Source organism: Empidonax traillii, unplaced genomic scaffold (assembly GCF_003031625.1).
Source record: "Empidonax traillii isolate 1590-97213 ecotype Southwest subspecies unplaced genomic scaffold, ASM303162v1 scaffold238:size1398292, whole genome shotgun sequence".
Taxonomy (NCBI): Eukaryota; Metazoa; Chordata; class Aves; order Passeriformes; family Tyrannidae; genus Empidonax; species Empidonax traillii.
The window spans coordinates 559,394-585,853 of NW_020955431.1; the positions used below are offsets into that span (position 1 = coordinate 559,394).

At 39.6% G+C, this 26,460-nt stretch overlaps 1 protein-coding gene across 3 annotated transcripts in view; it reads right to left on the minus strand.

Annotated features, from left to right (window-relative positions):
* FBXL7 (F-box and leucine rich repeat protein 7) overlaps positions 1-24,403 on the minus strand; it is a 298,878-nt gene extending 274,475 nt beyond the window's left edge. For 2 of the 3 annotated variants that reach the window (XM_027888443.1, XM_027888441.1), the window contains exon 1: positions 23,840-24,403. The gene's annotated coding sequence lies outside the window, so the exon portion shown is untranslated. The remainder of the gene's footprint in view (positions 1-23,839) is intronic. The other variant, XM_027888447.1, reaches the window with a different exon arrangement.
* Positions 24,404-26,460: the final 2,057 nt, after the last annotated feature.

The following is a 26,460-nucleotide window of genomic DNA, read 5'->3' on the forward strand; positions in this document are numbered from 1 at the left end:
CAATGGCAGTGGGGGACCCCAAACAATCCCCTGCCCAGCTACTCCCAGGCTCATCCCAGGAGCCATCAGCCCATTAAAGGCCCATCTCTACAAGTCCCAGAAGAGCCTCACCCCCACTGCCCAGGCATTGAATTATCATGAAGGGTCAACAGGAGCATCTCTTTAGGGGTATCAGTCACATTATGGGATGCAAGGAAAAAGCATTTTGAGATTGCACAGGACATACTGTGGAGTTTTGTGAGGGATGGAGGGAAGCATGGAAAAATGGATAAAGGAATCAAAAGGGCTGATCACATGCCAGCAGGTGGCTTGTCAGGATACTTGTCTGGCCCTGTCCTGAATCTGTCCGGCAGAGTCTGTCTCATCTTCTCAATAAACTCTGTTTTTATAATGGGAGGGAACCTCTCTGTTCTGAGAGTGTGTATGTGTGTGTGAGTGCGTATGTGTATGCAAGTGTGTTTGTGTGTGTGTGTGAGTGTGTGTATTTATGTAGGCAGAGCTCCAGCTACCAGCAACTGGAGAGCAGGTCTGCAAGTCAGCGTGCAATCATCAGCAAATATGAAGGATGGCTTGCCTGTGGGTAGGTAGGTGAAGCGCACTGGGAGCCAATAGTCTGCCTGTCTCCAAGAGTGAGACCACTGGAGGAGCTGGCTATGGCAGGGTCAGTGGGATCCTAGCCAGCTGCTAGGGCTTGGAGGTCGATCAGAGACCCCCACTTTGTTCTACATCTCTCTAATTACCAGACCATGGGCACTTCCCAGAAACTGGGAAGGTTGGGGTCCAAGGGCAGCTCACATAATTATATAATATTAATAATTAATGGTAATTATTGGTAGTAATTCTATAATTAATAGTATTTAAATACATTAATGATACAACATATAATTAATATATTGATAATATATAATAAATGGGGGTGTGTATGTATACAAGTAGATAGATAGATAGAGACACATATAATTATGCATTATTGTTTCACACTCCGAGACCTTCATCTTATTCAGCCAAGAGGAGAACAAGATAAGGCCACTGGTGCCATTTGTGTGCCTACCTGTGTTGATCCACGTGGTCAACCAGGTACATATGTGTTGTATACGTGCAGGTTGGTGCACACCTGCATGTATGTATATGCACATTCGCTTGCTGGGAATGCACACTCAGCCTCACCACTGGTTGGAACCAGGGGTACAGAGCTGCAGCAGCCTCTCCCCTGTTGGGCTACCGGACCCAGCCCCCTTCTCTCCTTCCCCAACACACAGAATATATTTAGAGCTCTCTACGTATTCTAGATGTTCTTATAACCATCCACTCTGTAAAAACAACTAGCCATAACATCACATTCAAGAAGTGCTTTTATTCCCAAAGTCACTGACCACTTACAAAAATTTTGGCTTTTTCAATGGCTATACAAGTCTAGACCCTCTTCTCTGTATCAACACCCACTGTAGGTCATATGCCCCATGAGGCTTGCTGGAAGACAACAACTATAACATAAGTTAATGGTATCTGTTAAAAGAATCCATATCTGAAACTTTTGAAGCAACAGATTTCAAATTGGCAACTACCCATATGGATGGATTACTATGAAGGCTTTGATCTCAACCACAAAGCACTGAAAAGTGGGGGGGGGGGGGGGGGGGGGGGGGGAGAAAAAAAGCAAAAAAAAGAAGAAGCCATACATTTTGTTGCATAGGAGAGGAAGAAGCAGAACCAATACTTTGCCTTAAAACGTTTGGATTTTTATTAACTGTATTTCAAGCAAACCAATCAGATAAGGTAAATTATTAGAGAAACACACCAACAATTCCCAGAGACCCTAACACACCGGGATGACCACTATCAACAGCCTTATCAAGAAGGCTGACTGAAAGCACTGACTTTGCTCTCAGCCAAGTGACCTACTACTGCTTATTTAACCAACTACATTTCTGCCACTTACAGCAGCACTGTGCCTGGGCTTCCCAGGAAGGGTTAAGGTTCTGTACATGACCATATTTCTTCCTCACCCTTGCCAAGACAGTGAAGATAGACCTCAAAAGAAACCCCAACCAAAAGCAGAACAAACCCCCATAAAGTTTTCTGACAAGTTTTCACATACTGATTTTTCTTCACCATCAGTGCAGAAAAAGTATTTCCAAACTGCATGCTAGGAAACTAATAAAACTCCTCAGTTCTTTACCAATAATCAAAGTTGTACAAAACAAGACACTAGCTAACCTAAGGACAGAATCAAATACTAAAATGCTTCTCAGTCAGAATTCAAGAAAGAAGAAAATATTCCCTGCTGGTAAGTTCTTACTTCCTAGGCAGCACACAGTGATCATGGCAAGTAAGAGCAAGGTACGAAGGAACCTCAAACCCAGTTTTCTTTCTTCACATAATGTGGAAGAAACTAAACAGTGGCAACTCTGCTCATGCTTTGATACTGTCACATCTTCTCCAAGTGATGTAGCTGGTATATATTTTCAAAGTCACATACCACCATATTTTTCACAGTCCTGACAGATAAAAATAGTTCATAGCTTCTCAGAAATCCAATAGCAAAATTAGGATATTTGATTTCCATTTCTCCATTCAGGGACATATGGTGAGAATGTGTGCAGTGTAGCCACCTGACGTGTACCATTCAGTCATTTGCATTTAATGCTTTGTTTTTCAAGAAACTTTTTGACCTGAACACAGAGTCCCTCATTGCCTGAGACCAAACTGCTTCTTTACAAACTACAGACAGTAGACACTTGTTAAACCTCACCACTTGCCTCCTCTGGTAAGAAATATTTTTCTCCTGCCTCTTTCATCCACTGGTCAGATTTCCTCCTATCTTTCATCAGGTTCAAGAAACAGAGATTAGAGAAAACTTTCCATAGCCAATGAAAGGCTTAAAGACAAGCAACAGAATGGAAAATTCTGTCACAGGAGAAAAAAAGCCCAACAAATAAAAAACCACCACCAAAAACAAAACCCACCTGACATACTGTTTTTGCAGCAAAGAGATTTGGTTCCATTTCAGACACTGCCAATATTAACTAGAGCTAGATCTCCTAGATATACCTCCAAAACTCTAAAAAAGAAAAAAAAAGCCCCCAAACCATGCTGTGATATTGCCCTAGCCCAACAGATTCTCCACATCTGCAGGAAAACAGTGCTAATAGGCCATCTTGGTCTTTGTATTTTACCTGTTAATTATTAAAGTTTTACTGCATTCCTTTACCTATCTCTTCTCCTATTGCCAGTTCTCCAAGCAAACACATTTAAAGCCTATATGGATCAGATCTGGGAATGCTGAAGGAAAAAACAACAGAAAAAGCAGAAGACTGGCATGCCACTAGAAGGCACCAACCAGCAGAGAGATCACTGCATCTCAGGACAAGGAAGCCACAGGAGAGGCATGAAGGTTGCCTCAGAAATACTTATTTTTAGCCTCAGGACTTGCAATGGAGACCACTAATAATGTAGCAAATGCTTTAGGCTTGATAAAGTTTTGAACCACTGGAAGAGCAGGTTTTAGTTGCTCCCGGGAACAAGCCAGGAAAAGATACGGTATCATATATTGCAAGAAGCATCATACACGACTGAGCAGCTGATTTTCCAGAAGTCACAGGATGTATCCTTCTCAAAAACCACAGGACATGAGTAGATGAAGTTTAGATCTCCCACATTTGAAACTGGCACATCCTAAAGGATTTAAGTTGTCATAGGAAGTAGATCAGCTCTGGTGTGCCTAGGACTGTCTACATTGCTTAAGATCTGTCCCTTGGGTTTCATTCCCAGAACGATTGTTTCAGTGCAAAGGACTGCCTGCTTCATCTCCTTGCCTCCTGTTTCTTGCTTAGCTGAAAATCACAATTACCTAGCCAGAAAAATATTTTATGAGCCCAGAAAGAGCCATTTCCTCTGAACACCTCCAAAATTTCAAACAGTGCCTCACTACAGAGCAACACAGTCACACACATGCAGGGATAATTTGAGTGCAGCATACAGTTGATGCAGATAGATTATTTTGGGCAACTTTTCTCCCCTCCCTCCTTTCATGATCCATCACAGGGATATCATTTTGCTGCAGCATGATCAGGGACAATATCTCAGGAAACTTTTGGTTAAAAGGGAAATCAATCCATGCTGATAAGGGGACTTAGGCTCAAAGGAACCAGACCAGTTGAATTAGCCACGAGGCTGCTCCCCAAGTCACGACATTTTCATAGAAGAAAAGTGCAAAGTACTTGTGAAGAGGAATGAGGAAGAGCTAGCAAGCACTTCTTGCAGTCAGCTTCCTACAGTTTTGGCAGGCTCTAAGAACTGCAGAACCACCTTACCAGAAAAAGCAGGCTACTCAAGTGCTGAGCAGCATGGTCTAATGGAAGGTGTCTCTGCCCTCTGCAAGGCTGTTGGATCTAGATCATCTTTAAGGTCCCTTCCAAAGAAAACCATTCTATGATTCTGTGATCCTTGTTCTAGTTGGCTAAAAAGGCAGAGCTCTGAACTGAACATAATCTAAAACAACAGCAGAAAAACTGAGCCAGGCCTTGGGCACGGTAATTCTTATCTCTTTGTTGAACAGCTTAAACTAAAGTTATTTATAAAAACAAACAAACAAAAAAACAAAAGCAAAACACCCCCCCCTCCCCTTGCTATCGCTTGCCTATCACTTCCTATGGGAACTAAAATATCAGTTTGTAGGACTAGAATTTTCCTGGTGTGTGTTCAAGTCTTAAAGAGTAGGGCCTAAGCTCTCAAATCCTAGAAAGGTATCCTGAGTCTGAACAGAGATCCAGCCCAATGCCAAACCCTCCAAGGACCATACCAAACCTAGCAAGCATGTATCAGGCAACAACAGACATACCTGCACTAGTGACAATTACATTATTTGTACACCATTCTAGTACCCTACACCAACCTTTAAAGAAATTAATCCTTAATTATTTATTAAAAATTAAAGTGTTGAGTCAGACTATTGGCTTGCCTAAACCTCTCCAAGAAGCTTGGAATCTCCTCCAAAGTCAGTCATTTCACAACTGCAGTTTTGTATGGTCTCTAATTTTTCAAAGATTTCATAGTCCTCAGAGGAATATCAGGGTGTTTACATTGTAGCTTAATTAAGTGAATTCCATAAATAACAGGGAAGGATGCTTTCACCTTAGAATAAAAATGCTTATTTCTAAATGTTCATTACAGATAGGAAAAATGAAGGCAAGCATATGCCTAAGTGGCCATATCATGCATTTTCATGGCAGAAATAAGTTTTAACTTGTATTACATGTTTTGAAGTATCTGAAATGCAAACTGCCAACAGTGTGGGGCTTGTTTTGAAATTTCACATTTTTAAAAGGTTGGTTATGACAGCAAAACTTTTTACCACTAGCTCTGTCATTCATTATGTGCAGTCACCACAATCATAATTGCAAGGAGTTGTTTTTCAGGACTAGTGAGCAAGCATATTTATTGGTGTATCAGAAATAGCTTATTTTTCATAGTTATAATCAGAAGGACTCCAAATGGAAGATGAGCATTACCATGTGGGAGGCTGGGGATACAGAATAGAAACACGAAAACCAGCATTAAATTTATTCTTTTCGTTAACTACCCATACAAACTGTTTACAAGAAAACCTCATCATCTTTCTGTGCTTTTCATCACTGTCACTGAATGGTGACCCGCATGTGCCCTCTCTTTCTTTCTCCATTCAGCTCCTACGCTTCCAGCTGAGTATTAAGCTAGCCAAGTGGAAGTCTCAACAAAAAAAATATAGCAATAGGGGTATTTTTCCACAAGAAGGACACAGGTAGTAACAAGGATGTATTGGTATTTAAAACTCACACAGAAGGCTGTTGCTAGCCAAGCTCTCCTGAGACATGAGGATTGACAGTAGCATAATCCAAAACATATTTAACATCACAATTATTACCAGGACTTGGTAGACAGACTGGGACTGAATTTCTGAGTCATCATGGTGGCTCACACCATTGTCTAAGTTCTTCCAGTGCACTGGGTTCAAAACAGTCTGAAAATACGATGCCTTCAGTGCATGGATCTCCCTTATGGCAGACGAACCGTACATCTGCTCCCACACATGTATACAGACAGGAAACTAAATATGCAATTACCCAATTTGCAAGTGTGACACATGTGCACACATCTTTGGGGACACACCCTTTCAAGCTCCATCCTGTATTCCCCCAAATTTAAGTCAGTTTCTTTCCTCCCACAGACACCCATCTTGCTTGCCAAATAAAATTCTGGAAAAAAACAAGAAATGAGTAGCACTGGTCATTCTGGCTGTTTATGATCCAAAATGTTTTTTGCTCAATTAGTGCTTTACGTAGGTTCACCCCCCCCCCAAAAAAAAAAAAAAAAAAAAAAAAAGGTACCAAAAAAGATGATAACAGGAAGAGAAAAGCAAAAGTCAACCTTTTTTCTGGAAGTCAGTTACTCAAGGAGGAAAAAAAAAAAGCAAACCAGTATTTAAGAGGAAAAAAATCCAGGGAAGCAGCCTATTCAGCAATGATGTTTTACGGTTACAGCTTATTTTAGGACAAGTCAGCACTGCTGGAAAGTAGCAGAGATGAATTACTTGTTTCTTAAGTCATACCAATGATAAATGATTAAAAATTTCCAAAACCCTAAACAACAAAACAAACAAGCATCTCTTGATTATCTTCCAAGCAAGAAGATCTTACACAGCAAGACTGAGGAATGAGAGAAACTACCTGCACACTAAAATTACAATAATATTAACTGCTATACCAGCCCATTAGGCAGTTTTAAGCTACTGCAGTGACAGCCAGAGATGATAACTCATAGGAATACCAGTATCAGGCATACAGAATAAACTAGCAATTGGTGAAGTAACACCAAATTGAAACACCTGGTTTTCAGCAAACTGGAAAAATGGCAGAGGACTGAAAAAAGGTAAGAAAGAAAGCTGGAACTAAAGATAAACCAGTTAAGTTTCATAGGATGATTAGTAAAATACTATAGAAAATAATGAAGAAAAATAAAAAATTCAAGCCAATGAGAATTTAAGCTCTTTTTCCCCCTCCCTAAACAGAGATCATTGCAAAGAGGAACCTTTTTTTTCCTACCACGCCTTGGCTAATGTTGAGAGTTAAGAGACTTGCGCAGGACACGTCCTGGTGACCATACGCTCCCCTACCCACCCCTCCGAAGGCAGCAGCATCTCCAAGCTCTGAATGCCCTCAGGCCAAGGTCACACAGGACTGGCTGGAGCAGAGTCTACTGCCACCTCCTTGGGCTACGACCTGAAGGTCAGGACACCCAGGATCAGCTGCTAAAGCGCCCAGCTCTTACAAACCCTGGGCCTTGGTGACGCTCATGTGCTGGTTCCAGCAAATGTAAACAGATGAAGCCAGAGTCTCTGTCCCTGCCCCGAGGCAGGAGCCCTGCCTGGCTCCCCGCCATGTCCCACAAGCACCTCCAGTGAGCAGACAGGCACCAATTGTCCCCTTACATGAATCTCAGTGGCACTGAAGTGTTTGTTTCATTTTTATTTGGGAAGGGTGTGCTAGGACACTTCAATCAAACAAGATAGCTGAAATATGTAAAGTATACAGTAAGGAAATTAACCCTAACTTTGCCTACAGGAGAGTCATGCCGGAGCAAAATTCTACTAATAGTCAATCGCAGAGCCCAAGCAAGCCTATGCCAGCTTGCAAGTGAGCACAGACACTAACCTCTGCTGCTGTAAGGGAACTGTTCTCAATGCAAGAGCTGTAGGTTCACATACTCAGAGATTTGAAGCATGCATCTGAACACAGTGCTTCTACCTCAAGGCATCAGCCCACATCTTGAGGTGATCCTTCTAACATCCAGCCCCAAACTCTACCTTCAGTCATGAACTGACACATGGTTTTTCAAATTATTATTGTTGTTGTTATTGTTATGATTATAATAATTCAGTTTATGATCCAGTATTGGGAGAGAGGCTGTAAAGCTGAAGACTGCCTTCTACATGTAGACTGGACTACAGTGCAACATTAGACTTTCCTTCGAGATGAAGGATCCCAGGCACCAACATACCTTTAACGAAGCAGTGGCAACGCAACACTGGATTCTGACCTGCAGGGAAAATTTCTGGAATGTGAAAAAATTATGTCTCAAACTTCTCAAATCCCTTTGGAAGGCAGGCCCTGAAAAATCATAAATGACCCTAGATTCCAGGAAGGTGATTTAACCTCCCATGCTGAAACTCCAGAGAGAGGCAAGCATAATCCTCACTTCAGTGTTTCCTGCCACCTTCACTCTGAATATTGTGTGATCTTTACAGATCAGATATCAAACCACCAATTTAAAGAAGCCTAAACCCCAAATAGCTATGATCACCTGTTAGAGCAGGATAACCTTCCCTCCAGCTTTTCTATCTTCATGCACACATACGTAAGCAAACACAGTGAATCTGGAGTATGTAATTAGCTTGTATTTTGTGCAGCTTTATTTTTTTTTTAATTTTACTGCTCATTATTCATCATGCGCACATCAATACAAATGAAGCAACAACTAGACCTGTGCAAGAGGAAGTGGGTTGTGATTTCCAACCAACAAACATCCCCGTTATCAGAGTGCTAATTGGCTCAAACAAACATTTTTGTTCCTTACTCACAAAGAAGCATTTTGGAGCACATTGAGGACTGGCTGCTCCCTTGGGATCAGAACACCAGCTCCAGCCAGGCAGCAGGAAAGGCTGGTGGGCAGCCCTAGCTCTAGGCTTCAGGCTCCTCCCTAGGGATGGGCTAAGGCTAGGCTAGGCCACCAGTCCACCCATCAGGAACTGTCCATGACCAGGCAGGGGCGTAACAGACTCTTGTAGAGCAGCTCAGGCAGGAGTGAGGCCCTGGCGTTGAACTGAATTGAGCTCATGGGCCATAGGCAAATGGTGGCCTCAGGTGAAGTTGCTTAATACCACTGTGGACTATTAGTTTCCCCAAGGTCCCAGTAAGAACTGTCTGTAGAGTCAAAAGAAGTCTCATGAATAATGGAACCATCCTCCTGCAGCCTCTTTCAGAGGTTAAAGGCACATGAAGGCACCTAACATAAATGCCATTTTCAAAGCTCCTTTTGGATTCTGGGAAAAAAATTAGTAAGAGCCTTTTCTTCTCCCTCTTCATGTGCCCTTATTTCACAAAAAGATCAAACAGGTAGCATCAAACCTACACTGGCATTTCTGTAGAAGTATGTAATTAAATAGGTCTCTGGATGGATCAATTTCAAACACCTGGTTTTCCACTGGATGGCATGAAGACTGGACAGGCATCTGCTCTGCTTGCAGTGCTCATTAGCAAATTATCTGGCCCTTAGAATTAATACCTTTATGATGAGTTTTGGAGCTTTACCACGGAGGTTACAAGAACCTCACCCCAATTTCAGCAATCTAAGTGTACATAGTAGTTACCTTTCATCAAGATACTAAACCAAATTACTGGTTGTCTTTTTTGTCTATCAAATATATATTTAGCACTTTTTTTTTTCAGCTGTATGAAGTTGTCTAGCCTATACTTATCTTTCCAAAGAAAAACGTCCTCCAGGCAGCTCAAAATATGGAAGTTTATGATATGCCAGAGGAAGACAGAAATCATAGCTTCTAAGTATTATGTCACATTAGCTGTAAGGAGAAGAGAATCATTGTGGCTACTTTATATGGACAAGCTGGAAAGGCAGCAGCCACAGCACTTGCTCTCACATGGCTATTTCAGGACTGCAGATGCTTGGCCTTACCAGCCCAAGGAACCAGCTGCAAAAAAAGGATCCCCAGGAAAGCCTTTACTTTCTCTTCCCAGTGAGAAACTCTGTAACAGAGAGACTTAAAAGCGGCAAGAAAGTTATCTGTGATGTTCTGCAGAACCATACTACTTCCTTTAAACTTCAAAGGACTCTGGGTTTGTACACCAGAAGCTGGAGAGTATTCTTACGGAATCTGACATTTTAAACAGAAAGTAGGGGGCAGATTTGCCATAAGAAAGTGTTAAAGAGCACTGACCCAGCCTAAACACAGTGCACTAAAAGGCACAGGTGATGTGATGGCTGAGGCTATGAAAAGCTGCAGCCACGTGGTAGAAGGGTGAAGGAAAAATACTTAGAGGTAATTTTTTTTTTTTCCTGCCTGCTAGGGAGGATGGGAAGGGCAGTAAAGAAATCTCCTCTGGATTGTAAAAGACTACACTGTTATGCGGAGATGTGTGGAGATAACTGTGAAAGAACTTGAAACCAACTTTCTTATTGAAAGTTAGTTATTTGGTAGGTGATGGAGGTTCCAATGCTCTATTTGGAGCAGGAATATGTGGAAGTAAGAGCAGAAGAAAGGTAATGATGTGTGCTTACTTAAACTGCCTAAAAAGTGGAGAAGTGAGAATGGGAGAGAAAGCCCTGGCAGGTTAACTAGAAGGTAACTCCCACCATACACCTCTCTCCTTGAAGAATGGTGCCACCGCCCTAGTGGTATTAATTCAGTGATTCTTTAACCTTCTCTTTTCCCTATTGTAACTCTTACTGAGTCCAATGAAGAACTTGCCCTTCAAGGCTTCTGCACGGCACCATTTGTGAAGCCCATTAGCACAAAAATGAAACCTCCACACTGATTACTTCATTCATTGATTGCAGGAGGGAAAAAGATGTTACTTACTGGGTTTGAAAATGACTGTCCAAACCTACTATAAATTTAAAGAAAAATGGCTCGTGACTCTGTTTTGCCTGTACTGGAATTTAGGTACTTTTGCACAATAACGCAAAACTTGGCTTTGCAAATTAAAAGTCCTTCTTCATACTCAGAACTCATTAGAAAGAGCATTTGTTTCTATGGCACAGGGTTTTTCCACTTGCTCAAAATTCCAGCGAAAAATGAGTTAAGCATTTTTAAAGGAAAAAATAATAAAATACTAGCAATACATTTATGGTACTTAGGTGTGAGACCCAAATTCATTTCAACGGCAATTTATTTCATTTGAACTCTTTCATCCCACATGTTACTTAAGTGCAGGGCGTCCCCTCTATGGCAGGGCTGAAGTGCCTAATATCTCATTCCCTGCTGAGAAAACCTTCACAGGGTGCATTTGTAAAATATCTCCTTTATAAATATAACAGATTTCTCTGAAAACAAAAATAATTTGACAGATTCCTTGACCATCTGATGAATCCTGAGGCACATTTTACATGCATTGTTTTTATCTTAATGCCAAGCTAAAAAGATTAGTTTGCCCCTGTGTGGCAGAGCCAGTGGACTGTAGACTACATCTACAGCTGCTTCCTTTTGGAAAGAGTGTTTACAGCAGTGAGCTCAGCTTTGAAGCTAAATACCCATTATTCAGGCAATGGATAGTCTGACATTCAAAATCACAGCTATTACTGAACATACCTAAGGTGCTGGGTAGAGGACCAATCCTGACATATGGGTGCCCCTGTATAGCAGGCTGCATAAATTTAACTTAGAACCTCACCAAAAGCTTTTATGAGCCTGACTTTGCTTGCCAGACAAACAGGCTGCATTAAAATATTTGAAGATATTTTCTTGGCACTTGAGAAACTGAGGTTCTAGAAGGACTTCTTAATTGAGATTCTTTGACTATGTGGTTCTATGGGCTTCTGGTAAATAAGTTGTGTGTATATATACATATACATGTATATGTACACAAACTCATATACATAAGGGGGTAGACAGAAAAAGCAGAAACAGCCTATCCTAGGGACAAACTTGCACACCTTGTCTACTGCAAATCAGTGGGAATTGCTTGGATTACTGAAAGAACAAAACAATGATTTGTACATCTTCTGTAATGATTTGTTTTGAAGGCTGCATTCTAGATATAAAGGGAACTGGCAGGGACAGAGAACAGTAGATTATATCACTTATTACTTCTCCAGCAGGAAGCCAACTCACAATACTATGTACATCTGCCAACTCAATAGCAGGTGTGCCAAATCATCAGTTAGGGTTATTGGAGGTTTCTCTCACCTGGGCTCATTAATACATGCCACCTGCTTTTGGAAAGACCACCTCATAACACAAGGTTGAGGCATAGAGGCCTCTCAGAAGACCAGAGCAGTCACCCTGGCTAAACTTGGACCTGTGCCAGTACTTACCAGTGATTGTTAATATATTAACGACTCCAAGATGAATTTGTAAGCTCATTAGTTTATGGTTATCAGATCACTGCACATTTACTTGTCTTAGAAAGCCAGAGAGACAAGAAAACTGGGGGTTTTATTGTGTGTGTTCAACCAATATTAAAGAAGGCGATTAATTTAAATCCTAGTGAATGTAGGGCCCCCCCCCCACACACACACAAAATAGCATCCTATGCAGTGGAGTTCTTCTGGGACAAAACCAGCCTTGAAAAGCACTTGAAACATGTACTGTGATAACTTAAAAATCACCTTTAGATATACACTGTGAATTAATGAACTGATTTGAGCTATCTAATGCTCACACAGGAAACATTCAGTTCTTGCGTCTCAGTCCATCATGGCTAGCCTTCTCTGTTATGTGGTAAGCCTAAAATCTGCAGGCAGTTTTTGACACCTAGACAGTGCTACCCCAATGACAAACGGTTTAATTTTCACACACTGATTGCTTTGAAAAGGTTTTCTTAAGCAGCTTAATAGCAGTAATCTCATAGACACTTCTTCAGATGTAAGACAGATGTGTATGAACATCTCTATGCATACACTACAGGGAATGACCACTTCTTTACCTAATCTGTTGTAGCTAAATAACAACAAATATTACAACAATGATGATGTCTTCTTATGTATTTTCTGAAAAGCAGAGTATCATAGAGTATCAAAGGCATCTTCATGCATACTCTGATTCTACTTTTGACTCCAGCAAGAGTGAAATTGAAGTTGAGCCAAATATTAATGGTCTGGCATGGTCCATATTAAAAGGTGTTTGTAAAAATGGGGCATAATCCATTGGGAAAGTCAACAATCACATTGTTGTTGCATCACTTATTAGCCAGTATCCTGCAGTTCTTACTTCTCTGGTGTTTTTTTCAGTCTACTGTTAGGTTTGGTCTTGTTCCATCACACCTTTGCAGAATGCTGCTGCATACATTGCAGAAACAAGGCTCCAGCAGAGTTCCATGCAGAAGATCTTGATGAACAAATAAAACTATTCCTTGTAGGCAGGAAACAGGAGAAAACGCTGCTATCTACCTGAATCAAGATAATTGTAGCCATAAGTGACTTAGCTGACTGTATTGCCTTGTGGCACTCACTAGAGATGGCTGCAAATGACTCCTCAATAAATTAACATTGTGTCCTGAGGGGTACAAACAGCAAATTTTTCAAGGATACAAAACAAAAAACTGTCTCAATGTATGTGGTCACCATTAGGAAACACAAAGGAGTATGGGAAAAAAATTATCTTACCTTCATACCTCTTTTTTAAGACACCAGACATAAGGGAGTCAAAGTTAGTCCCTTTTCAGGTATAAGGCAATAAAACATAATCAAATTGAAAGCAATAGCTTTTAAATGTATAGCTGCATGAGTAAAGTGGCAGCTCAGAAACCTGTGTTTATTAGATCGTAGCTGCCCTGTCAGTCTCAGGTATATTGAACTGAAACAATTTTTAGCATCATTATTTTAGCCATCTTAGGGAAGATCTTGCAATAGAAATACTGACAATAGTAATTTCTGTATAGGGATGACTGCCAACCTCACAAGATGAATCATCTCTGTCTTCCCAAGAAGCAGAAGCAGAGACAAAACTTAGACTTTGATTCCACAATACACATTACTCCTAATATGCAGGTCAGAGATCAACTTGCCTAAGGAAATATGGTGAAAATAGGCACTCTCCTCTCTGCAACAGAACTTGTTCACATCATTTGTCCTTATCTGTCCAGAGACAGATAAGCTAAGTGCTGTCTTTCCCATTGCAGTCACCTTCAGATATTTCTCCTGTCATGTCACAGTTATGTGGGCAGTTCCTAAAGGATAAATCACTGCAGTCCATGCAAGGAGTGAGGGGAAAAACACTGCTTCCTTGTTTGCCTCAGTCTCAGCAACAAAAGACTTTATCAATTATTTATGCAGCTGCCATTACTTCTGCTCTTTATTCCCCAGATTGAAATACCTCTCTCTCTGGACCAAAATTCATCTTCAATTATTCATTCAACTGGGCAAATTTTTTCCCTTGCTCATTTAAATTCCTCTTTTTTTTTTTTTTTTTTTTTTTTTTTTTTTTTTTTTTTTTTTTTTTTTTTTTTTTTTTTTTTTTTTTTTTTTGACTTGACTTGAACTGTTGGAACAGCAGCAATTTGTAGATTAGATAATACTGAACTTGAAAGTTAGCCAAGACCATAGGTTGACCTGCAAAGTAAATCATTCAGACTTGGCAAGGAGGATGGAGTAAAGAATATTGCCAGGACTGCCATTGCCTTTGCATCACATCATAAACATGCTAGCCCGATCCACATGAATAATGCCACTCACAATTGGATAACTAGTACAACAGAAGTACCTATGCAGTTTGCAGATTAATAAATTACGAAGGAATGTGCCCGTCAGCTCCCAGTGCTAAGAAACCAGGCTTGAGTTTGCTCTTTCATCTTCAGAAGAAATTTCTTATTTTGCTAAGAAATATAATTAAAACAAAATCAGGCTTTTAAAAACCAGTCCTACAAGCATAGCCTCATTTCCAACCTGCATTACTTATGCAGGATTTTCTAAATTACCACAGAAGCAAAGAAAAGGAGGAAGAGGGATTTTAGATTAATTTTAAGCCCACAAATACTCCACATCTATGGAAATCTCTGTCTTTGAGTCTCTGAATTTTACACTGAACCTTTTATGCTGTTAAGGCCTCAGAAATATCATTTGCCCATATTTTTAGAGGTTTTGCATGCTGTCTTTAATATAGTGAAAGCATAATATTTTTTTAAAAATACCCAGGAAATAATTTCTCACTCTTCCTTTCCCATTCTTTATAGCTTGAAAACTCTCATTAATCATATAGGACCATTTTATCTCCTATTTCCACTAAATAAGACATTAAGACAACTAATTTTAGAACCTGAAAGTTCTGCAATGAGAGGGAAAACACCAAGAAGGTTAATTACTCTCATTACACCAACAGCTGTTGTGCAGTGGTTAATTATGGAGATTACAGTGAATGGCACCATGCCTAAGATTGAATCAAGTATTTGTCTTTAAAAATGGGGATTTTTTAGATTAAGTTCCTGAAATTTTAGTATTTATTCAATATACAAGCAAGCTTTGGTTTCATCATGAATCAGAAGTATCTGATGGTGTGAAAGTCTCACCATCTTAGAATTTTTTTAGTGATAACTTCTCTCCATGTAGGACAGTGAACAAAGCACGTTTTTTCTGTCTTCTGGTCCACTCTGCATCATCATACTCTACTAAGCAGAAGTTGTATTCCTATCAAACAGGCAATAGGGTTCTATGGAAGCATACCAGAGATGAATTGTATCTTGACCTTAGATCCACTGCACCCTGCAAACATGCATTTTCCAGTGCTAAACACTTAGATAAACTGGCCAGATAACACACATTTACTAGCAACACTCAGACAACACACAGCTTTTTGTTGACAGAGCATTACTATTACACTCAATGATTTAGTATTTGCAGAAGACTAATTACAAGATGAGGGAAGGCCAGTTGAAACTGAAACTGAGGTAGGAGAAGTAATAGTCACACCACAGCAGCCATATTTTAAAAGGCCATCTGCAGTTTCTGGCTTGCAGCTGGAGTAGATCACTCTCTCACTATATGAGTACCTCTCAGGGAGAAGGAAGGAGGGGGCCGGGGAGGAAGAAGTTCTGGCTGTATAGTAGACAAAGTCTCACATTCAATCCCTTAAATAAAAATCTGACACAAACTTCATTCCCGCTTCTTTGCTCTGTCTCTTCTAAAAAACTGCATATAATACTTAAGTGAAAAAAAAAAAACAAAACCCTCAAGGCAATCCACTGCATTTCTGCCTCCACAAGGAGGGAGGAAAAGAATCATGGTAGATATTAGGTGGCCTGATAGAAGGTAATGAACAGATATGCAGGGCAACATGCAAAGGCAAAGAATCCAGAAGAAGAAAAATGAATGGGAATGCTCACTAAATGGTCCACATTCAAATAAAATTATTTCAATTATTAATTCTACTACAAAACATTAGGCAGAAATTAAACGCAGAAGGACTTTTAGCTAAGTATCAATCTTTTGCAGAGAATAAGTAAAGCCAAGACAGACATGTATTTTAAATTCATATCTGTTAGATTGCTTTTACTTCACACAGGTTTGGTTCAAATAGATACGTCTTTAGCTTGTATCCCAGAGAGCTTTTTATAAATTTCAAGGTGTTAATATGGCTACTACTTTAAAGTTACTTTTATTATTAATATCCCATGTAACTAAAACTGGAAAAGACCAGTGCTTCTCCAGAATATTCAAGCTGAAGCGTCAGTACATATCAAATACCACAGACTAAGTGTACAACTATTACGCTTCACTCCCGTCTAAAACTTAGAGAAGTATTAAAAAAACTCCAAATGAAAGCAGACTCACTTCAAACGCCAAAGCCCAAGAACCATACGTCTTGACTTATGACTCTTTAATTACAGCTTAAACACTGAATTAGTCACTACTACTTGGAAATTTTTTTATTAAATTTAATCATGATCATGTAACTCGTATCTTTCATTGGGACTTTACCCAGTAGCATCGGTAAAACATCAGAAAAATAGAGTCCAACCTTATTTGATTATAGCAGCATTCAGCTTTAAGAAATAAGGAGAGAAGAGACAGAAATAATTCTCTTTAAATCCTCAGTAGAACAGTGGATATTCCTGGAACTGCCAGTGAAGGCAAAGGGCTGTGACCACGGTGCATCTATTTAGTTTCACTTGGTTTGCATGTCTGCCCTTTCTTCTTGCACAGAGGAAGCAGGAGCTCATGGGCTAATTTCTTGGAGTTGCTGAGCCCAAGGCTGGCAAGAAGAACAACTCTGGGTTCTCAGTGTCTCGAGGAAATGCTCCACTTAATTTTGAGAATTCCTCCACTGGCAGTGTTAAAGCTTGTTATGCAACTGTTAATACATCTTCCCCTCCCCAAAGAGTCAGAGCTGTGTCTATCCTACTGGAGCGCAAGAGTAGCTATTTATTTCAAGCTGCCACTTACGACACTTTCACAAGACCATTGTGATGCGAATTAGGAAGGTTCTCCCTCTTCTCTGCTTTCCTGCTGACAATTATTTCTTCCTACAGAGAGGGAAGGGTTTTGGATGGATCAAAAATGGCCATGAAATATTACTGCAGGCAGCACTTTGTTCCAAACTTCTGCATGGTCTGAGGATTACCAATGGACATTTTGCATTCCACTTTGAGGAGAGAACCCTCTGTAATAATGATGTTGCTGTCAATTAACCATTGCTATGACTTCAGTGGATTCGTGCTCAGGACCTATTCTTCCGTGAGGACTTCGGTGCTGTGGTTTCAGCTGCCCATTAGAAAAGCAGTCCTGTCAGAAAACCTCAAAAGACTGTTTTTTTCTTCCCTTTTTCATTTAATTCCACTTATTATGTGCATGGACAATAGCCTTTCTATGCTGTTTGTTTATAGAAAGAGATATTACTCCCTTTGAAAAAACAGGAGGAGGAATCTGTGGAAATAAATGTACCATGGCAGGGGACCACTTTGGAGTAAAGTTCCTTCACACAGGACGAGCAGCTGTTCAGGGAGCTCGCTGAGGGACAGAGTCCTTCACAACTGCAAACCACTGGCAGGAAGCAGCCTCTGTGTAAGGAAGTGATTAGGTATTTATATCCTTCACTGTGGCCAGTAAACAGAATTAGTGTGACTTGGACCAAGTTTTAATTATACAGGAGCTTAATGATCTAAGCTGTTGTGGGAGGAGAGCGTGGGGGAAGAAATTGAAGGGTCAACAAAGTGCATCTGTCTGTTTTCTCTTATTTCCTCTTCAGAAATGGCATTTACAAAGCTGCTTTTCTGGGTTTTTCAAGGTGTTTTTTTTTCCTTCTTTAAGTTCAAGAAATATTAAATTCATGACTGGCTCCTGAAGAAGTGCAAAGCAAGGAGATGCTTGATCATATTTCAAAGTACAGCTCCTTACCAGTCTGTAAATCACTAGGATTAGAACACCAGCAACCTCATTTCTCAACAAACATCCTCAAACCTGCTAGGTAGGTGAGAAAATCCTCCCTGAATGACACCTGCCTGCACTTTGTGAACTAAGTTACTCTGCTGCCTTGATCAACAGCACAACTTGACTGTCTTAGTAAAGATCCAGCACTGATTCTATGACTGGCTGCTCTAATTAGAACTCTCAGGGAGAGTGGGTTGGTTCTACCCGCTTGAAAGGAAACTAATCTCCTGCATACCTAACTTCAGGAATTGTAACAGGATTACATTTGATTCCTTATCTTTCATAATTTCTCAAAAATTACAATAAAGCCATAGCAAATGGTATTGAATATTACTGTTTCATTCCAGATAGCAACAAAAGTTCTGAAAAATATGCAGGTTCAGTCTGTTCATTTCAACATTTTGATCCTTTCTGATTTTGTTTTGCATAGAGATATTTTCCTTGAAAATATTCAACACTTACCTTGCCTAGGGATTCCCCTCAGCTCAGCTGTTGCAGCTAGCATGGCAGGGAAATAAGAACAATTGCACTATAAAACTCATGTTTTGCATTCCTAAATGCAGTTAAAGTCACAGCTAAGACCTTGACTGGTCTTCCTAGGCAAACAGATGGCCTGTACATGTTCAAATCTTGCAAAAGTTAATTTACAGGGATTTCATTAGCCCCTGCTATTCATTTTTAGTCTGGAAATAAGTAAAGAGAATTGGAATACATGCTAAAATAGACAAACTCAGAGACTCCTGTTTTCAGTCACAAATACTAATATTTCCTTTTTTCATCTTTCAAGTGCTGATTGCTACACCAGCTTCCCAACATTACTCCAAACTGACAGAATATACGTCACTATTATAAACAAAAAGTAGCACCATCATATTAAAGAAATAGGGATCTAGCATGCACTCATTCCACAAAAAGAAAATTGTTTTATGCAAGTATTTTGCAAGCCCCTGGAAAAAATGCAAAGGTGATCAACATCATCATCCTCCTAGTGATGCTGAAAAGCACCCTTACAGTAAAGGTGGTCTGAAATGTGACTCTAGTACAAAGAACCTATTTTATTTGTGAACTGAGCATTCCGATATCTCTAAACAGAAAAATACAGCACAAGAAATTGTGATTTACTGCCATCCTCTTCCACCAGTGGACCTCATTATGGTTCTGACTAATAAGCCTCCCTGTCAGCAGTGGTAAACCACTGCTTTGTCAGCTCCATTGCCACTCACCTGACCAGAGTACAGTCCCACAATCATCTCTGTCAGGTCAGAGGCACCAAGTTAACAGATGGAGGGAGATGAGATGTATCAATTTGCCCCATGAATGCTCAATTAGAGAAATTTCAAAATAGAACTGAATTACGGGTCACCTGTGCTTGTCTGAGAGGACACACACTTAAGTACTTGCAAGCAATATGCAGAGCACAGATGTGTAGGAAAGGCATTGATGCATAGCTCAGGTAAAGGTTACACACACTTAACAGCTGCAATTACAAAGCAGCTATTCAAGCAGTTAAGTGCTCCTCACCCTGTGCTGAGACTGCAGAACACTGCTTCATGGTTCCTACACTTCTATTGAAATCAATTTATCAAAGGTGTGGTTTTCTTTTCAAAACATCTGCTACTAGTTTACAGCTTAATTAGTAATATCAGCCTATATGGTTAAAGCAACCTCTAAACTGAAGTTGCATTTTTTTAGTGTAAAGAGGTTGATAAGAAAGCAAAACAAACCATTTATACTATCAAGAAGGCAGTCTTAAGTGGATAATTCTTTACTCTCATTTAAGGGATGATTGCTGGATTTAAGTACCAAGTGAAGAAAAATCAGGTTACCACACTTGAAATCACAGTCCCATACTTCATCATCTGTGAGTCAGCTACCATAGAAACCCATGTCTTGTTCAGTGTGATAAAGTCTGGCACACCAAAAACCTGTTTCTCTATGCCCAAAGATTAAAAAAAAAAAAAGAAATACGTAAAATGAATCAGAGAGAGAGTTTTGTTCTGCAAGAAGCTACCTACCATTTTGAGCCAAACTTCTGCAGTTCATCATTTTGAAATAGACATCTATTGCAATTAAAGTGGCTTTCCTTTAGGCTATACTGTCGATAAACGTAATTTGTGAATGTGCTAAGGACTGTTTCTGTGGATTCCAATTTCTTCACAATTTTAAGCAACTGAAGGGATCATCATTTATTCACTTAGAATAAATGCTACACTGGGAAGTCATCCTTTAGTTTTTCAAGGAAAAGAAATCCTTTAAAAACACACAATTTGCAGGTTACCTCCTTTCATAATGTACAGAAACGTACCTTCTTAAAGATGTTGTTATATATATTTACACAGAAATCATAAACAGAAAATCATGTTTCCCATTCCAAATGTCAATTATTCCCTTAACAGCATAGTAAAAAAAAAAAAGATCTACAACTGATATTTTTTACTCCCTGACAAGCTCATGTAAGGCCATGCACTGGTATATGTGTAGGGTTTATATACTGGCTAAGTCTATTGTGTCTACTGATCACATGTACCAAGAAAAGGGTTTTCAGGGTTTTCATTCTTGCATGTAACACTGCTAGTTCAAATCTGGAGGGCAGTGCTTCAACACAAAGCAGCCAGCAATGTGTACATCTGGGATTTACTATATTTCATGACTCCCATTCAACTTCAGTGAGTGACAGTTTAAAAGGTTTCACTCACATGGAAAAACACGATTATGAAAGAGCTAGAGAGCTGCAAAATGGATTGCTTCCTAACATGGAAGGAGTTTTTACAAACAGAAAACTCCAGAGTGAGTTATTTAACTCTGCAACAGTAAGCAACGGTTGACCGTATTTCCAAACTATCAATATGGAGTCAAAATAAAGGCTTTAACTAACACATTTATAAGGTTCTAGTCCTTCATACAAATGTAAACAACATGCATTGAACTTGTATAAAACAAAACATACTTGTGTGTTCTGTGGCTTCTGGCTAGAATACTTCTACATGTACCCACTTCACAGTTCAGCAAGTGTGACTGGAACACAGACAGCTTGTTTTAAATTAAGTTGAAGTAATAGTTAAGAGGGAAGGAGGAAGAACTAACTGAGCAGAAAACAGCATTTGCCTACAAGTAACTTTTTAAACATGCAAAGCTGTTCAAGAAGCTTAAAAAACAGCAAAGAGTCACTCAACTCTCAATGTTGAATAAGGAAGAAAAACCAAAGGCCATTTGAAGAGAGTTCCTCTGCCATTTTCCAGTACAATTATGACATTTGCAATGAGGTGGAAAACTCTGTAGTAAGTAATGAAATGGGAGACTTAGAAAACGTGACTATGCTTTCAAAATCCCAGGCAGAATTATTTTAGGCAGTATTTTTAACACAAGAAATAGTGATTAAAAGCAGGCCAGAGTAAAGATTACCAATTTTTTTGACTTCTCATCTTTTGTATATGTTTTTCATAATGAAGCAGTTTCTCTAGTTTCAAGAGTTTTATTGTGACACTTCAAACAAAAACTATCATTGCTTCTCAGGAGAACAGATGTGAGAATATTAAGTACTTGACTTTCCTTTACAGAAACTATTCATCAAACTGAAACTTCACTCTCCTAAACTGTTTGCTCCAAACAGCACACAAGAAGTTACTTTATCTCTCTGGTAAGGCCACCTGACCTGCAGGACCAGACACCCAGAGCCAACAGGAACAATGGGTGTTGCACAGATTAAAACACAAAACTGTGAAAGAGGGCAGCATGAGAAATAGAACATCACTGCAAGCACAGCTTAGTTCTGGTGAAGAAGTATCCAGTCAGATCATTACAAGCCAGTAAAACATAAAGACATGAGCTACCATTACACTATGCACTGTCAGTGCCCCTGCACATTCATCACGTTGCACAGGATTCACAGAATCAGGGAGGCTGCCCTGATCATCAAGTGCTTTACACTGCAGGTCTTTTCCATTACTTTTCCATTAAGTTGAGAGAGTTCTGGAAACTCCTATAGTCAAGTCAGGAGGACTGAAATCACCATGAGTACTACCCATATAGAGTGAGTCTTTTGATGTCAGCAGAACAGTATTTTCCAGGGAAGGAGTTTCAGACAGTTAGTCATTGCCGATAGTGCAGGGTAACAGGCTAATTACCGCACTATTTCCAGACAGCAATTTTCCATCTCCTTGCAGAACCCTGTAATGAGACACCTGGCATTATTTTTTAAGGTACCCAAGGTGTGAGAAGATAGCAGTTATGTGTTGTCCCTCCAAGCACAACAGATATCACAGGGGCCTTAAAAACAGCGATTAAGCAAGGAAGAGAGTAAGGTTCCATAAAGGTGCTTGTTCAAAGGATAAATGGCAATCTTTTAACATTTTAAAGAGATTGTCTTGATTGGCAGTCCATGTTCTCAGAATGAATTCCTGCTTTTGACAATCATGGTTTGAGAATTTTACAATATAAGGGAGAAAAAAATGAGAAGTTGGAAAAAAAATGAACATAATATGCTACACAACTCATTGTCAATCAGGTACCGATCCAACTGTAGAGACAACTTGCTAAAACCAGGAAAACTTCACAGATGAAAAAATGAATCATTGTATTTTAACACTTGGCAGCATGGAAAAGAGACCATTTTACTTTAATTTGGTTAAAGAATCCAGGCATTTTTGTAGTTTCTCCTTTAATTTAAAGGACATAAACTATCATATAAGATATGCAGTGAAATATCCCATTGAATTGGATACCCAATTCCTGACAAGTTGTTAAGATTCGTTTCTCTTCCCTGAGAGCTCCTCAGTGCTTCTTACCACAATCTTAAAAATTTCTAACTCCATCAGTTCTCTGCTAAGTGCTTACTCACAAGTTTCTATCAGGTTCATAACTGTACAGCATTCCAAATGTAGGATGTAAATTGAAGTATGTGTGCATCAGTCAAATACCAACATTATTTTAAACTCATTGTCCAGCTGTTACCGCACAAAGATAAGGAGAACAGCCAACAAAAAAAAGGTAAAAAAATGTAACATGAACTTTCTTATGAGGCTGCAATTTTAAGAACAAAAAAATCCACAAAACTACTTGGCTCACATATACAGAAATGTGAACTCATTTACAGAAGGCTTTGACCTGACTCGTGGAGAGCATTTATCTACCAGTGAGGCTGGGTTTTTCCACTTCAGCTGCTTGCAACTCAAGTTACAGCTTCTTACCAAGGGAAATAGGAGTTTTTCCCATTCCCTCTGTGACACATTGCACCAGCACCTCAGGGTCGCATTTAGTGTCTTAGCTTTATAAGATAAAACACTCTCCCCTTCAGTCTTGCCATGATATCTTCAGATATAGGAGTCTAGGCTCTTCCTTTCCTTCCTTCCACCAGCCCACCGTAAGATGACAGCAATTCTTTTTCCTCTGCACACACACCTCCCTCATGAATTTTAAGAGGTTCTTAAGAAATGTGAAATATCCAAACTAAACAAAAAGTTTGATCTTTGCTCAGCTGGGGCTCTGCAAATTGTAGAAATTTCCTTTCATCATGAAACACCCTGTGTTTTTTTCTACTTGTAATGTTTAAGGAGAGTGTTAGCAGCATGATGAAAGGAGACTTCAATGAAATAGCATCACAAAGATCTCTGAAATTTAGCAATTACTTGACTGTGGGGAGAAGAGGGTTTGTTAAGAATTCATTAAATTATATGAATTATAAGTATATATTAAAAGAAGAAGCATGACTTACCTGTGCTGTTTTCATATACTATGGTTCCTTTATGGAGGAAGGGACAACCAGGATAACAAAGGAACAAAAGAACCCATTTCCTTTAAACATCCTGGAGCACATGACAGGATAGCCCCAGTCTGTCAGGGCCCTGAGTGCACTAATATATTCTAAATAGCCAGACCTTTGAGCCCAGAAGTCTATTCAAGCTCAGCCTTGGGCCTCCACTCCTTGCCTGGGCTATGACAGATGAGTGCTGTTCTTCACAGCCATGGCTGGCCGTGAAAGACCCTTGACATAGGCCCTGACCTACAGCCTGGCTTTCTGGTTTGACCTCAGCCTAGCCTTATTGCTACAGACCTGTTGGCTGATCACTAGACCTAATCCTAACCCTGATCTATGGATTGACTTCCTGGTTTGACCTTCAATTTGCTTATGGCTGGATATTGTCTCATGATCTGAACTCTTGGTAGGATTTGTAACCATCTACAGATCTATCCTGCTTGGCTGTTGTGGGTACTGAAGGATGGGTGAGGAACTAGAGAGGTCTCTGTCCTGCTAAACTGGGGATCACCCCCGACTTCCATCTCCCCATCCTTTAGGGAGCAACCCTGATCTGTGCATAGTCTGTGCGCACAACACAGGATGATCAATAGGTGCAAAGCCTACTTTTAGAAAGGCAAGCAAAAGATGATTTCCTGCCAGAATACTCTCTTTTGGGAGAGCAAAAAAACAGGGACTAAGAGTCCTTTGCCTGCACATTTCCATTGTTTCTTTAAGTTCAGCATTCCCCTCCTGGTTCATCACATGTCTAATCTTTGTGTGTATTATATGGGTTTGGCTTAATTTTTTGAAGACAGCAACTATCTGAAATACTAAATAAAATGGAGCTCATGACACCAAAAATCACACTCATTCATGTTGAGTTCAATGCCCAAACCCTGGTTTAGTCAAAAATCTTATTATCTGTAGTGCAATAAAGGTAACTTGCTGTGACTTACACAGCATAATTTTGGGTGACCCATTCCTGGGATTAGATCTTCCTGCCCTGCACCAGAATTAAAACAAATTCTTTTACTAACCACTCCACTGGAAAAGAAAGTCAGCGGATGAGAATTACCTAGAATTTAACTTAATTTGCAGAAGCCAAAGGAAGGGAATAAGTGTGCAGCTGATTTTAAATGAAGCTGTGGTACTAGCTGCTTTTCACTTCTGTTGTTGAAAAAGTGCGCAAAAAATTGGGGAGAGACATATCCCCCACAAGTGAAGAGAAGAGAATAATGAGAATGGAAATAAATAGAACTCGTATGCAGTTAATGGTTTTATCTCTCTAAAGGAGAATTAGTAAACAACTTCTTTTGAAACACTGAAGGAAGAGTTAATTCTACATCACTTCAAGGATAATTTGTTATAACCAGAAATAAGATTTTTATAATATGTTAGATCAAAGGTCACTGTCTTACTAGTACAACTGCCTGTGATGGTTCGGACTTGGCTCCCTGCCAAATGCCTGAACTCACAGTAACAATCCCTTCCCCATCCCTTCTTTTCTCAGACCAAAGAAAAAAACTATAAAAATTGAAGAACCCAACATCAATTTAATTATTTAAAAATATATATATATATTTACGTATATTACAGTTAGATACAATTAAAATACTATGTACACAGTGAAGGGGATCCAAACACCCCTAAAGGGAAAGGGAGAAAAAAGGGACAAAAAAGGGACAAAACCAGGACAGATGTGCACAATCAAACCCAAGAACTAGCAAAATAAAGAACTAGCAAAACAAATCTCACCACGTCCCTCAGAAAAGCAAGATTGCCAGACACGGCCAGAACTCTCCAATCTCCCACATGGCAGACCAGCGGTCACTGCAGGCCTCAGCCTTAGACAAGTGAGACCAACGCAAGGACCCACTGTTCCCAAACCTCGCTGGAAAAGAAGAGAGTGAGGTCTCTAATCTCCAACTTATTTATACCCTGGTTTACATAAAAATCATATGGAATACTGGGTACATGGCCGCTTCCTTGGCTACGAGCTGGTTACCAGGAAGGCCTAGACCAAAACCATCACACTGCCAAAAGACCTTGACTTGTACAAGATGACCATATGGGAGTTTTATATAAGGGACATAAATCTGAAAACTATATTATTTTCCTAAAATAAGGAAAACTTATTTGTAAGTTAGAACTGTGATGTATTGTAGTTAGAACTACAGTGGATTTTAGACAAAGAAAACAATTATCATTTTTGGAAGTACATTTCCGGTTACATTTACATTAAAGGAGCAGGCTGACTTGCAGTGCAATCATGCAAAAGTAACTCAAAATAATTTTTTTAAATCACTTTACACTTTCCTAAGAGCAAATTGTAATGCCTACCTGTTTAGGAACTTTGTAGTGGGCCTTGTGAGACAGCTTAAGAAAGTGTTACCAGTACTTGCAAGAGAGCTGGATGAATGGAATTTATTGTTCACTTCAACTTTATAACAAAGGTCCTCTTTTTATGGGAAACAAGTAATAAAACCAAAGAAACCTCAAGCAAAATCAGTTTCTACCCAGATGAAATATGCAAACATAGACATTTCCACAACATACTTATAACTATACTACAAGATAAAAAACATTAATTTACCAAA